Source organism: Dendropsophus ebraccatus, unplaced genomic scaffold (assembly GCF_027789765.1).
Source record: "Dendropsophus ebraccatus isolate aDenEbr1 unplaced genomic scaffold, aDenEbr1.pat pat_scaffold_860_ctg1, whole genome shotgun sequence".
NCBI lineage: Eukaryota > Metazoa > Chordata > Amphibia > Anura > Hylidae > Dendropsophus > Dendropsophus ebraccatus.
This window is the reverse complement of record NW_027210460.1, coordinates 13991-30000: the sequence shown is the minus strand read 5'-3', so window position 1 is coordinate 30000 and position 16010 is coordinate 13991. Positions and strand designations below refer to the sequence as shown.

At 41.0% G+C, this 16010-nt stretch overlaps 1 pseudogene; it reads right to left on the bottom strand.

Moving 5' to 3' along the window:
• LOC138780805 (transcriptional regulator ATRX-like) overlaps positions 1-16010 on the bottom strand; it is a 64103-nt pseudogene that overhangs the window by 38064 nt on the left and 10029 nt on the right.

The window sequence follows — 16010 nt, the reverse complement described above, 5'->3', positions numbered from 1 at the left end:
TATGACAAGCCTATTGAGTGTAACACCCCAATCTCTCTCCCTCTCTCCAGGGGTAGTAATAGACTGAAGAGAGAACCTGGCCTAATATGGAAAACTATACAAACAGTAGCAGATCAGTTTTATGTTAATGCAGGATGTAATATTATAGGATTATCTCATGATAATGCAGGCCCTCCGTGCTATCTCTAACCTTAATCATAAAGAAACAAACTACAGTACATCTTTTTACATTTTATAAATCACATTTCTTTCCCAATGAGAAATTACATAATTATTTGGAAATGAAAGGGAATAATACACGGTCCGTGCATAGTCCAATGATTATGGCAAAAGCTCCGAACTCAATTCCATAGCACATCATCCGTATTTATGGACCAAGTACAGAACACGGGAATAAGGCCTCATGCTGTACAGATCACTCTACAGCAGCCTTCTCTTATCACCACAAGTAGAACAGGAAGTATCAGCTTAGTTTTAGGGCCCCTATTACACCAACAGATTATCTGACAGATTTTTACAGCCAAAAGACAGGAATGGATTTGAAATTAGGAGAAATACAGTCTTTCCTTTATGACCAGTTCTCTATTTATAGTCCGTTTCTAGCTTTGTCTGCAAAAATCTGTCAGATGAATCTGTTTGTGTAATGGGGCCCTTAGACCTAGTAATATCCACGAAAACTGCAAGTTTCAGGATTATTTTACAATATAGATAGTGAGACTCTGGGATCATTCAGATATTAAAATACGAACTTGCTGTGGAGGGGAGCACGGCGGAGAAAAAGGCCTGACCCAGCAGCTAAAAGGACAAGGATGGCTAGGTCACTTGCCTAATGGAAGAAGATTCAAAACATTAGAATTGAAATTTTTCATTAAAGTATTGTATTGCCCCCAAAAGTTATACAAATCATCAATACACACTTATTATGGGAAATGGACATAAAGTGCTTTTTTCCCTGCACTTACTACTGCATCAAGGCTTCACTTCCTGGATAAAATGGTGATGTCACGATCAGGCTCCCAGAGCTGTGCGGCTGTGGCTGCTGGAGAGGATGATGGCAGAGGGATGCTCAATGTCCCTCCAGTGCCTTGTGTCCCTCAGTGTCCCTCTGTCGCCATCCTCTCCAGCAGCCACAGCCACACAGCTCTGGAAGTCGGGTCGTGACATCACCATTTTATCCAGGAAGTGAAGCCTTGATGCAGTAAGTGCAGGGGAAAAAAACACTTTATAAGCATTACCCGCAATAAGTGTATATTGGTGATTTGTATAACTTTTGGGGGGCAATACAATACTTGATTAAAAATTTTCACCGGACTTCTCCTTTTATTTAAATATGCTGTTCCACGTGAATAAATAATAATAAATGAACATAAAAAATGTATTCAAATAGGTCATTTTCATGTGTGAAAGTTACCTGATAAAATGCACCCAGAAAATACTTGGGAGGAGGATTAAAAATCCTCAATACCAGAACTTCTAAATTTGATTTGATTCCCCCCCCCCCCCCCCCCCATCTCCCCTAAAAAAGTACTGTAAAGTCATGTTCCCACAAGGTAAAGTTACAGCCGCTGTTATAATGATCATGATTATTAATAACGGCAGTTTTGGAGTTCTGTATGTGTTCTGTTTAGTGTTTTATATGTTGGGGGACTTTTGTATGTTTTACTTTTAAAGCGATTCTGATATGTCTGACAGAATAAATCAGCTACTTCTCTCAACATTCCTTCTGATCTATTCCCTATTCCTTCTGATCTATTCCCCTCTAACATCAGGTTGTGTCCCTGGTAGTTGTAGTAGTATCCTACCCTGAAAAAGGAAACCTGGCGTCCATATTACTATAAGCAACACTGACATGTGTTTGTAATAGTAATCTAATATGAGTCTAATATAATATAATCATAATGAGGATTCTGTCCCAGTCTCAGGCCATGTTCACATAGCATATAACACCAGCCTGTTACCCAGCCGGGTCACAGAACGCCTGTTGTCAGAGATCATCCCGACCGGTACTGCAGTACCAGCTGGATGATCTTCATTTATGTTGATTTGGGATGCAGGCAAACCCATGTGCGCCCGCAACCCAATTCACCATTGCACACAATGGAGCGTGTGGCCGGAGTTTTCATGCAGCCGGATGGAATCCCGGCCAGAGCGTATACTATGTGTATACGATCCGGACGGTTTTCTATTGATTTAAATAGAATGTATGTTTTGTATAAATCACGGCTATTGTTGCAAATTGCAACAATGACTGATTTATGCAAAACATACGTTGTGTGAACATGGTCCAAGTGACTAAGGAAAGCCTTACATATCACTGCTGTGCTTTAAAGCTGGAAACACACACACAGCAGTTCTTTTAGAAAACGGACACTGACATTTTTGTGCCAAAACAAGAAGTGGATTCAAATGGGATGTAAGATATAAAGAGAGGACTTTTACTTCTCTTTTCTGTTGGATCCTCTCCTGGTTTTGGCACAAAAGGCAGTGTCAGTTTTCCAAAAAAACAAACTGCCATGTGAGATTTCAGCCTAAAGGGAAAGTGTCACCTAGAGATTATCTTGTATTCTTATCTTTTATTCTGTTCTTTTATTGTAATCTGTTTATAATTACTGACTGTAATTTTATTTCACTTTTTGTAAATTGTTATGGGGGCTGCCATCTTGCCTGAGCCGTTAATAGCATTTGGTAACATGCTTTATAGCAAGCCTCATTGACACAAACGATAACAGACAGACTGTCCCCTTGAGATGAATGTTAAACATCACTGAGTGTGCCCTGTGACCTTTGAAGAGGTAATTCCACAGGGAGTTGATATTGTCTCCTCTATCTACTGGTGTCACATGTGACTGCAATGCAGTACAGATCACTTTACAGCAACCTCCTCTTACCACCACAGACACAACAGGAACTTTCAGCTTGGTTTTAACCCCAGTGGGGAGAATAAAAAGAAGATCTCAGGATTTTATAACATAGATAATATGGAAAATTAGAAGAAAATGTCACCAAAATTTCTTTAAAAATATGCTTAACATAAAATCATTTATACAATCGGTCATTTTCTGACCTATTGTCAAATGACTTTACAATGAATAGTTTATCTTCAAAGGAAATAATCTTGCAGATGCCCCTGATGAGGAATGCAAAACAGCAACTAGACTACATAATGTATAAGTCCAGAACTTGATGATAAAAGTAAAGAGATGAACGAGCTTACAGTAAGTTATGGTTCGCAAACTCCCAAAAATTCTGCAGTCGACTCCTGGTGGCTAGAGAAGATGGATGCAGCCTATGGGTAACCCAAACTTACTGTAAGTTTCCTCATCGCTAGATAAAAGTTCAAAAGAATTGCATGTGTCCTTCCTTAATTTTGTTGCAGACCATCTTTGATCCAGTAGATGGGTACTGGAATCATTAGGGAGAAAAAAAAGCAGCTCTTACTTATCCTAAAAAGAGGCTAAGGATAGACCACACCATTTCCAAAGAAAACATGTGTAGCTCTGGAATTCATTAAGACCATGGGGATTCTGCTATTTAAATCTATAAATCCAAGCGGCCTCTTTGCAGAGCATCCTCTTATTCCATTCCCCTGTCTCAGTGATGTCTCACTTTTTTCTGCAATAGAAAGGATTAGACCATTTGGGATTACCTTGATGTACTTTCTATACATGTAACTGTCTTTTTTTATTTTGCAGAAATCAGACATAAAAAGTCTTTAACAAGTTTTACTAGGCAAAAAGCTTCCTTCTGTACTCACAAGGCTGCTTTCCCAACTCCCCCACCCCTTCTCCCTTATCTGTTCATTATCATGAAAAAGCTGTCTACAGCAGAAGTTTATATGGATAAAAAAAAAAAAAAAAACACCCACACACTCAAGACAGCATTCCATGGAGTAGAAAACTTCACCCCTGTGTGCGCCAAAAGAATGCAACCAAAGAGGTACAACACTCCAAACTGTGTGTGAGCTGGTGAGATTCACGAGGAGTCATGTTTGATCCTGAGCAATATCCATAGGAGTGGCTACCACTCCTTTGGATACCGCAAGGGACCAAACATGACCGAATCTAAACCTTCTATCCAAGATCATAGGTGTAATGGGCACTGGTTAAGACCAGCTGTACGCATTCATAGGCAAGTAAAATGTTACTTTTTTTTTTAACACATCGCTCTTCAAAGCCGTACTGGCTTCTTTTTAAAGCGTTTCAAACTTAAAAGCCAGTTAGGAAATAAACGTAATGAATGCATTCAGCACGTCTTGACCAGCACCTGTTACAACCAAGATCTTGGAATGGAGGATGACTTTAAATAGTGTATAGGGGGAAGCAGAGAGGCACACTGCAGCTGAGCATAGTGAAAGCAGATAGCATTTGAAGAGGGGTAACAAGGGGAGGGGGGAGGGTAATGAATAACCTAGTGATAGAAAAGGCAAAAAATCCATATAAGTCAATTGAAATTATTGTTTCACTTTCAGACATGATGTTATTACAAAAAAAAAAAAAAAAAAAAAAGCTAAAAAGTTATTTTTTTTTATCTACTAGTAGCATTTGGAAACAGAATTGTGATTTGAAGCCTCATTGTTCACGGGCAGTCAGTGGATGTGACTATTTCGCTATAGTCACTATGAGGGACGTTTATCAAACATGGGGTTAAGTAGAATTGGTTCAGTTTCCCCTAGCAACCAGATTCCAATCTGTGAAAAGATTCGACTGGTTGCTAGGGGCAACTGAGCCTGTTCTACTTTACACACGTTTGATAAATCTCCCCCTATATGCCTTTAGTCTGGACTGTTCTGCCTGAACTTCCAAGGGGGTGCTATTTCTTACATGCAATTTGTAGCTTTTACTATCTTTCTTCACTGGTAAAATAGTTTGCAAAGCTGATATTTTATACTTCTTACTGTAATCAAAATATCATATATTACAGTTTAGCCTACACATTTCTACAATCATCTCAAACTTTTACCACTGTTAGACACTGGATGGATAAACTAGAGAAGTATGTAGGAACAGTATTGTTAATACCTGATCATGCCTTGTTAACAGGAGCACATACCTACTCCATATGGGTGTCTGAGACATTGGCAGCTATTAAGGAAGGCAGTGCAGAGTAGAAGGTGGAGACCAAAGTCACACAGCTTCTGGAGCGGAGACTTCAGGCGCAGGGAGGCCACAGCTGACATGAGATGGCATTAATCCTTTTAATGATTTCTTTCTTTCAAGGATTTAAACCATCTCATGTCTGCTGCGGCCTCCCTGCACCTGAAGTCTCCACTCTAGAAGCTGTGTGACTTTGGACTCCCCCTTCTACTCTGCACAGCCTTCCTGACTGGTCTGACCCAGGACGCTGTTGGACCTACACTCCTGGGATTGCGGAATGGCTGCATCTAGGGCCAAACCATATTTTATGTGCTTTAGATGTTGTGCTCTGCGTGCAACTACATTAAGAGAGTGCAATCCTCACCTGCTTCTACATATCTCCCAATAGCTTCAGTTTTCAGCTATCATCTACCGGCAACTATAAGTCTTGAGCCAGTGATCTACAGTTATATCTTTCCTTTAATGGGGTACAAATATGTGTAAAGGAGTTTATTTGCGGTAAAACAGATCATGTGGTCTATGCAATTTTCTGTGAATGTGGTAGATTTTCTGTGGGGCAAACAAAACGAGCACTATATATATATTATAAGGATAAGAGAACTTTTTCATTTAATATAAACAGGCACTGGTGCCCCGCGATTTATCCAGTGCATAAGAGAAGTACATAATGGGGATACATCAAAGTTTGCCGGCATACAAAGGGTGTTACCTTATGTTGGACAGGATAGACAGTGCACTGCTTAAAGCCGAGACCAAATAGATTCTACGAACTGAAGCTGAAGGACAGAGGTCTGAATGGTGGACCGAAGATTCTTGCTATGAACACTATAAATGATTGCTACTATTCTTTTTAGTGGTTTTTAATAAAATGATCACGTTTGTCATGTCATGTTTGTTTGAGTACTTATACAGGGATGAAATAGCCTGGGGGAGGGGCCTGTTGAAGGGCAGTAGCGTGAAACAAGCTTGTAACCTGCGTCCGCCCTTGATATGTCCATGCATTATTGAAATAAAGGAGCCTGCGCTGCAATTTACACTGGTGAGTGCCACTACTGTGTGTGTGTGTGTGTGTGTGTGTGTGTGTGTGTGTGTGTGTGTGTGTGTGTGTGTATATATATATAATATATATATATATATATATATATTAGATATATATATTTTTTTTTTTATAAAGTGGGAAGGCAACAAGTTGTTTACACTCAAGATTCTCCATAATATTTTAGGTGGATCAAAAGATCAGATGACTTATTCATATGTGGGCATCAAATGCATCAAATTCAAGATTCTTGGGATGCACTAATAGTCATGTCTAAGAATCAACTTATTCGTTGCTGTTTTAGAAAAAAACACAAGACTTTTACAGCTGGGTAGTTTAACGGATTATCTAAAAATAAAGAGATGAATATGAACGCAAACAAAAAAACAAACCTAACAAGTACATTAATCCCATTGGCCCCTCCCAAGAAAAACGAAAAAGTAAATGCATGGACAAGGAAGTTTCAAAAAATTTATTGCAGGCATAAAAGCAAAATGCATTTATACACCATTAACCTTATTAGAATTGCTGAAATCACTTTAAACAACCCCCAGAATAAAAATGTTGTATAAATCAGATATATGAGGTAACTTAGCACTGCACCATCAACCAAATTACTGGGATTAGAGGATGTTTCATTGGTACATAGGAACAACCAAGCCATAATGTCCAGTACCATGGGTGTTTCAGTCAGTTTTTCCTCCATAGACTAGTTTAGTATAGTTTGCTTGATCACTGACTATCAGACATCCAAACATTTAAGTGTTTTACATGGATGTACAAGAACCTGGTGCTTTACTGCTGCTGCGCGAATATACAGTAGAATATGTAAAATCTGCAAGTGACACCTCACAGATTTACATTTACAAAAGTGCAGGGTAGAGGGGTATCTTTATACAGTATACAGTATGTTGTCAGGACATTGACTTTAGGATTTATCAAGACATAGGCTATGGATATGTTATTCAACAATACATGGGCCATGTTGAATGACTGATAAAAGAGCCCTAAAATTGGCTTTTACGGAGGTTCATAAGTGGTTTAACAATACTTGCTATCACTATCAAAGGGTACATGCTGTTAAGTGTGCCAAAGGAATCTTTAAGCTGTTAACATAAGCTTTCATTTTGCTAGCACTAATCTCTTAAAGTTTAAAGATTCAGTAAGCACCAAGATCACATATCCTCTACTATACTGGGTGCATGTGGGTATTAAAAAAAAATTGATGTGTTAATGTGCGATTGTCATTTTTAAGTAACAAGGACCCTGAATTTCATTACAAGTAACATATCTTGGGCCCTTTAAGGAAAGGCCTAAATTATCTCTGCACTTTAAAAACATGACTTGTTCAAAACCCAGATAGAAAATGAGATGGCTTGTATAGTCCCATGTAAAAGAAACACTCTGGTTAATACTCTAGTGTGACTCGGCAGTGCTATGCTCCCATAATGTAAAATCAATCTAAACAGAACTGCAAGTTTATAGAAACAAAAACCAAAAAGCCAGCATTTTCAGCAATTGTGCACAATAAACAGAAGGTATCATTCAGCAATTACACTTCTGCTGCTAAGGGAAATGCTGTAGAAAAAGCAGACTCAGACACAGAATGTAAGAAATTCATGTCTTTATATTGTAATAATTATATATTTTTTTTCTTTCAAAATATAGCAGCAGACAATTGTAATGTCACTGAAGCAACATGCTCCTGACAATTACTCAGTAATGTCAATTCTCAAGCTACATTGTACAGAGTGATTAGCCATCAACTGACCAAAAGAACTGAACAATAAATATTATTCGTAAAATCGTATTCAAACACAGGAAAGCAGCAAATAGATTGTGAGGAACATTCAGGTCACAGTCTTTTGTACCATATTTGTTTTATGCTTCGAGGGCTAAAAGCCACATTTTATAGCATACCAGAAGCACTGCAGCTTTTGGAACATCTGCGTGCACTTCAGCCACAGGAAAATCCCAGGACTCTGTTTTCTATGCAAGAGCCCTACTACTTTGGAACAGGGCTCATGCACGCAACTCATCAACACCTGGGACGTCTCCGCAGAAACCAGAATTTCAACATCTGCAGAAGTTTTAAGGCTGCAGTGTGAAAGGTACTATAGTGGCTTGTAGGAGGATATTAACATTTGTTATAGCAGATCCCAAAGCTAAACTTCTTGTAGAACACCGAATATAAGTACATGTAACTATCAGCGCTATATAACTGGGCTAAACCACCATCTATAAAACCCAGTATAATCTAAATTCATGCTTTATTCTTTAGTACACCTCAAAAGCACTTGCATCTTTAAAAGGGTCTTCCAGTTAACTTGCATTCATTTTGTAAATAGTTTATAGGTCTTTAAAACTATTGGTATCTGGCTAAAGAATAAAATGTGGGTGTGAGCAACCATGCGTAAGGGTCCATTTACACAAAGATTATCTGACGGATTATCTGCCAAAGATTTGAAGCCAAAGCCAGGAATGAATTTGAAAAAAGGGAGAAATCTCAGGCTTTCCTTTATAACCTGGTATCTGTTTATAGTCTGTTCCTGGCTTTGGCTATAAATCTTTGGCAGATAATCTGTCAAGATATTCTGTGTAAATGGACTCTAAGGCAGGGGTCCAATCCTATTTATCATTTTCAAGTATGTAAGTCCTGGCATGAAGGGTGCTGTAAGGATTACTCCTCCCGTTCTAAGATGAATGGCAGAAAACCATTTGAGGAAGGAAAAATGAAACTGGCTAAAAAATGATTTCCACAAGCAATGCAGCCATCCTAAACTAGGGATGGACTTTTTTTAAAAATTTTAAACATCCCAGGTAGATTTGTTTACATGACGCAGCTTATGACCATCAATGGGTACAGGCACGTGTCTGCTCTTATTCTGCTTTATTTTAGATCAGGCTGCAATCTTCTGTTAGTGCTGAGCACTATGACATTACCAACACCAGTGGAGAACCCCAGTGCTGTAGTTAGGGGGACTGGAAATATACCACAGTACAAATTTACAGCACTAGTTTACCTGAAACCCCAAAAGGTTACCATTATATAAGGAGAGAGATGAAATACTGCATAGCTGAACCCTGTTTTGTCTCCTAGGCCCTCTAGAATGCTGGGTGTAAGTGGTCTCTTCCCCCACACTCTTCTAGTGAGCTTTACATTGCTTGTGGGATTATCTGTATTATTCACAAGTGATTTACCCAAACACACAGACAAAGCTGCAATTCCACAATCCCACTAGCAGCATTATAGATCCATAGCTTCAGGGAGCTTATCACAGAAATGCCAGGAGGAGAAGTAAAAGAGGTTTTCTGATAGTTAAAGTGACTGCAGGCTTGGACTTACACAAAAAATCCTTTGCCTAATGCCATCACAGCACCAACAGGGTGTACCCCAACAGAGATGCTGTAATGACATCCTTTTAGCAGACGCTTGCCATACATTTCAGGAAGAGACCCCTGAGGTCAACGATTGATGGCTGCATTACATGTATGATGTAGAAAAGTCATTGCAGTGCTTCCAAAAGGGGACACCAGAAGGGTGGTGGTTCTGGAGTGTAAAGGATTATATTTCTGTGTTTTTTTAAGCCAGCCTACAATGAACTGTTATTCAGGGTGCAGAAAATGTATTATCTTTCCTCACTCCCCAGGGTTCACTTTCAGCTTGGTCTCATCTCAGGACTATAACGTTTTTCAGTCTTAAATGGAAGAAGGAGGATAGGCCCTTCCAATTATAAGCCCTTTAACTACTAGAAAGGCCCTCTTATTCTATGGCTTATAAGTTAAAGGATATGCAAACCTGTACAACTAAAGTATCAAAAATAAAAAATAAAAACACTAGCACGCACACAACGTAAAAGTGGTCCTTATTAAAAATATCCTGGTTTGTATCTAAAGCTTCTATGCAAAGCTGTGTGTCTGTGTATACAGACTACAGACAAACCATGTGTAGACTGCTCCTGTAGACAAAAGAACCACAAACAAAAAAAACTGCAGAATATTTGTAATCAATCCTATGTGGAAACCTGCAACATCTTTATTGTCATTATTGATGTGTTACAGTTGCACAAGTCTGCATGCCCTTTACAGCTGAAGGCGTCAACAAAGGCTTATAAAAGTCTTGTAAACATAGTAAAAAGCAAATTAGTGGGTCCTAAAACAACAACTAAAACATAGCTTCACCCTATGCTATGTATTTTACACTAACATGTTAAAAAAGAAAAACCCTCAATACCTCAAACTTGCATGACAAATATTGCCCTTTTAATCGGTACAGCAATTATCTGGACCATGCATGGGCATTAAGTAAAATGGCAGCGTGGGTTGATTTTTATGAAGTTAATGTGATTTTAAGGACGGGACGGATGTGAAGTAGCAATATTAAAAGAAATTCCAACTTTTAGCAGGTTTAATTAATCTAACCTGCCGACAGCTCCCTAGTGCACACGAGGCATTGAGGATAAAGGTGTATCTGTAACCTTCATTTTCAGCTCCATGCCCGTGCTGTTTGTTTTGAAATCTTTGGCCCGATAGGAGCATTAGGAGCCCTGAACCGCCCCCTCCAGCAGACACCCTCCATTAATAATCATTAGAAGGGGCAGGCTGGCAGCAGCAGCCATGCTCCCCTAATCATTATCAATGGAGGGGACAGGCCTGGTGCTCAGAGTTGCTCCTATCCTCCCTTCCGGACCAAAGTTTTCAGAACAAACAGCAAAGGAATGGCATTGAGGATGAAGATAACAGACATCCTCAGTGCCCGTGTGCACTAGGGAGCTATCGGCAGGTCAGAATTATCTAACCTGCAGATAGTTTTAAAGGGGAACTAAGTGAAGGTAAAGAAAACAATGGACCAAGTGCCCCACTCAGCCTTCAACATTCCAAAAGAAAGGTAAAGTTTGAGTAACTGATGAACACGTGTGACCTAAAACAGATACAATCCTTCAAGTCATTGCCTTCAACTAAAACAGTTTTCCAAGGAAAAATATGAACACAAACAGTATGTTGCTGTGTATTTATAACACACCCTATGCAAGGTGTGTGAACACTTTATAGATTTATTTTTTCATTGGTTTTCTGGTTTTTGGCCTTGCTTTGCTGGCCACTCGGTCAAACTTGCGATCAGACTTGGATCGAGTCTTTAAAAGGCAGGAAGTCCGGGTTTGTACAACCTGCTTGCTCTTCCGTTGCTTTGCTTTGGACCCACGCTTAGGGTGTGTTATAATCTTTTTTAAGTCCGTATGGTTGGAATCATACCTATTCTCTGGATCATCGTCATCATCTTCATCCTCATCCTCCACATCACGAGTACCAGATTTAGTTCCTGCTTCATCGCCTGAAATAGAAAAGTTATATAAATACATAAAAATAAAAACAAAAAAACAGCTAATTTGAGAACACAACAAAGTAATTTTAAGGTTTAAGTTTATCTCAATGCAATAGAAACAAACAATGAGCGTGGGGGAAGGGGGGTTGGGTTACAGGGGTGTGTGAACCTAACCTTAGGGCCCTAATACACGAGACGATTATCGTTCCAAAAATCGTTATAACGTTCAAATTTAAACAATCCTTCTGTGTATGTTTAAGCAACAATCGGAAAATCTTTCGTATGTCGTTGATCTAAATCTGAACCTAAAATTATCATTAATCGCTCACCGTAATTCCACATTCATTCACTCAGGTTCCGCATTTGTTCACTAATCTATGTGTAATTGCACATTGTTCATAGTTTTGCTGGGATCAGAAGGAATCAACGATCATAGTAACGATCGTAACTAAACTATTGTTCTGTGTAATATGGTGAACGATTTCAGGTTAACGATAATCTTGTTTCGGATTGTTTATCGTTAGTCGTTAATCATTAAAAATCGCTCCGTGTAGTAGTACCCTTAGGCTATACCCCCTCTGCTGACTGCTTTCAGCAGACTGCAAAGAACATTGCAACAAGAAATTAAAACATCAATGGAGCACCCTGATACTATTAATTGTACTACGTTAGCAAACATATTGATGGACCAACCAAAAATATCATAGTAGCCTGCCTAAGCAGCAAAGAAATGGATCTTGGGAGTACGGTACTCACCCTGAAATCCTTTTCTTGTCAATGTTTATTGGGGAGCACAGGCACAGTGAGTATAGGCTGGTGCCACTAGGAGGTGACACTAAGCACATTAAAAAAAAAAGAAGTGCTAGCTCCTCCTACTAGCCTTAACCTCCCAACAGGCAGTAAGCAGTCCTAGTTTGTGCACATAAGCAGTAAAAGAAACATGCACATCAGAACATATATAAAAAAAATGTATAGAAAAATAGAAAATAACCCCAAAACCAAGTGGAGTCCAGATTCAAATTTCCCTTGATGCAGAGAACAAGCTGAACAACCATAGTAAAAATCTTTGGGAGGGTGCAGTGTCCCCCAATGAACAAGACAAGACAAGGATTTTACAGAGAGTACACAAAAAAAAAAAAAAAATTCCACATGGCCCAAGTAATACTAATTTCTTTGGTGGAAAGAGCGAAAACACAGTTGGGGAGTGCCCTGCCCTTGGCAAGCCTCACCTTTGGCAAGCAATAGTGGTATTGGAGGCTGCTAGAACCTTGTGCAAGCCTTTGGAATGATGAACAGGACATCTGACCAGCAAGTTAAAGAATTGAAATGGGCAAGTCCAAAGAGCCTGGATGACACCCAAGCTTGTGGAGGGAGTGTGGAGACGGAGACAGGCAGAAAGAAAACAAGATAACGTACTCAGTGAGATGAAAGCGTGATAGTACCATCAGGTGGGGACTGGGCGGAGAAAAACATTGTCCTCATGAAAAAAAAGGAAGGGAGAATGGCAGGACAAGGCTGCAAACCTTCCTGATGGCAGGCCAGGATTTTGGAGAAGGAAAAATTGAGAAGATGGAAGGGCTAAGAACTCTGGAATAGCTAAAAGAAACTACTTCCAGCACCAAGATGCACCATATGTGGGTGAGCCATTCATCCTGAAGAGGAGAATTTTGCCTTCATGTGGAAAAATTATTAGAGGAGCCCTGCTTAGTAGTCTGTTCGTAAGGGTGCCACAAGGTGCAGGGCTTGAAGGAGGGCTTGTTCCTCGGTTGTTGCTGAAACTTAAGTCGAGGTGCCTGTGAGGTGTTGGATAAATAAAAGAAAAGGAAACGTTCGTCTGGAAGGGCCGTGGGGGGGGCAAGACTTTGGAGGAGGAGTCTGAAGAACAGAATTTCAGCAACGCAGTGTTTTGGACAAACGGAAAATAGAGGAAATCCAACGAAAGGGCCTTAAAGCGTAACTGTCATTTCAGGGTCATTTTTCTGAAAACATTAAATATCAATAGTACAAGCGATTTTAAGAAACTCTGTAATAGGTTTTATGTACTAAAAGAGTTTCCTTCTGTACTGAAAAAGCAATCTCCCAGCCTCCCCCCTCACATCACAAGAAGCAGGATTTCTGTCTCCATTATGTGGCTATGGAGAGGGGAGGGGCTGTTAGAAATGACTGAGCACAGAGGATTTCTGCAAAGCACAACACCCTGCAATCTTCTCTCAGTAAGTTCATAGATAAGCACTGACCTTTCTGACACCTGAATTTAGCGTTTTAGGTGCCCAGACAGTCTAGAAACAGCGGACCTTCATGTCACCTCTTCCTGCTTTCTCATCTCCCTCAGCCCCTCCCCCCTCCATAAGGATAGAATGGAGAGAACAGAGCCTGTCTTCACTGGCTTCTCTGTAATGAAGACGTGTTTGCCTGATAATGCACAGATAAGGAGTTAGGGGGGGAGGCTGGGAGATTGCTTCTTGAGTACAGAAGGAGGCCTTTTTGGCTGATGAAACCTATTACAGAGTTTCTTAAAATCGCTTATACTACTGATTTCTGCAATAAAAAAAACATGACAGTTACACTTTAAAACTATTTTTTCAATGGCGCACAGTAGAAAGGGATACATGGATCCAGGAGCTTGTCACGAGAAAAGCGCCTGTCCGGATGCTTCCTTTTTTTGAAGATGGTATCCTAAAATTCCTTGTGAGAAAGGGACACCCTGGGTTACCATTTTTGATGGTGAAAGGAGAAAGTGTTCTCAGCGGGATTAGGGTCAGGAACAGAAACCTGAAGAGGAAAAGTATACTGCACCAATAATGTTGTCTACCATGGAGGACAGAGTAGAATCTGGGATATCCCCAGGCATTATGGTTGCAAAAAGCTGGTTGGGTGCTAGGCAGGCAGAACACAGGGGATTTGGTTGTCTGCAGGGGAATTTGGCGCTGCAGTGAAAGCATGCAAAATAGGTGGCCACAGCCACTGCTACACTAGAAGATTTTCCTCAGGAGTCTGACAAAGAGGAGCAAAAGAGGAGCTATAGTAGGGCTGGGCGGTATAACGCAAAAATACAGATACTGTCACTGGCGTCGGTTAACCGACCTCAACTCTGCCAGGACAGTATCTGCGGTATTTCACCCCACCCCACCCGCCGGTCGCATGTTCTGCTCTCCTCAGTTAATTTGTCTCACGTCCCTGCTCCTGGCCTGGGTAAAACTATTCTGCTGTCTGCACCCTCACATTTATACCTGCTACAATCACATGAGCGCGGGGCGCCGAGGAGTCTGGTGAGGGAGAGAGAGGGGTGGGGGCCAGAAAGCTGATCCTCCGATTCAACTCCTGATCGCAGCCAGGGTGCACATATACTGGTGCCAGGCAAGGGACGGAAGATCCTGCTGCGGGCGGCTAAAGAGGAATGCTGGAGATGTGACGGGCTGCATCCAAGCATCAGCTCCCCCTCCAGTGTGTGCTCAGCGCTGCTGTCGGGCGGCTCACTCACTTCTCCTAGCTTCTCTGGAAGCTGCACGGTGTGCCCTGCCCCCCTCTTCCGCACATACAGTGGCTGCAGGTGGTCAGCTATAGGTCGGCACATCCTCGCTCCACTGGGCACCGCACTCTGTTCCGCACAGGAATCCCCGGCGACTTATCTTTTGTCAGTGCTGGAAGCAGCCAAGTGTAATGCTCTGCCTGGGACGCTGCCGGCAGATATATGTGCTACACCAATACTGAGTGACAGGGCGACGAGGATTCCTGTGCGGGAGAGAGAGTGGTGTCCGGGGGGGGGGGGGGGGGGGATGGGGGGATGGGGAGCCGACCCACTCCTGACCCCTGCAGCCACTGTATGTGCGGGGAAGGAGGGGGGAAGGGGTGGTGGAAGGGTTAGAGCAGCATGTAACAGAGTGACTGGGGGTAGATATTAGATAGAGAGAGATAGAGATATAGATAGGAGTCCTATCCATCTGTCTCCTATCTCTCTCTCTATCTACACACTGGATGGATAGATAGATAGACAAACAGACAGGAGATAGATAGAGCAAACAATATTGGCAGCACACTAAACGAACTGTGGGTGCCAGCAGTCGAATCCCAGACCTTGGATCAAGTCAGCTGGTAAAAAATACTCTTCAGCTCTTCGATGGTAATGCAAACATGAATTTATTCCATATAACAACGTGCAGCGAACTTCACAAGTAATATACGACGTTTCGGCGTCTCCTATGCCATTTTCAACTGCCACTTGAAAATGACATAGGAGACGCCAATACATTGTGTATTTCTTGTGAAGTTCGCTGCACGCTGTTATATGGAATAAATTCACGTTTGTATTATCATCGGAAAATGGGGTTTTCAAAAGGGGTGTGGCTTTTAAAAGGGGTGTGTCATAATCATCGTTCAATTTATCATTACCGCGGCTACATATACGATAAACCGCGATATTGATTTAGGCCATTATCGCCCAGCCCTAAGCTATAGCAAAAATGCACTGAAAAAGGGGAGCAATCACTGCAGGGAGTGGCAGGTTGTAGGAAAGTTACAGTAAAGGTTGAGACTACCCATAAACTCTGCCGATTTTTCC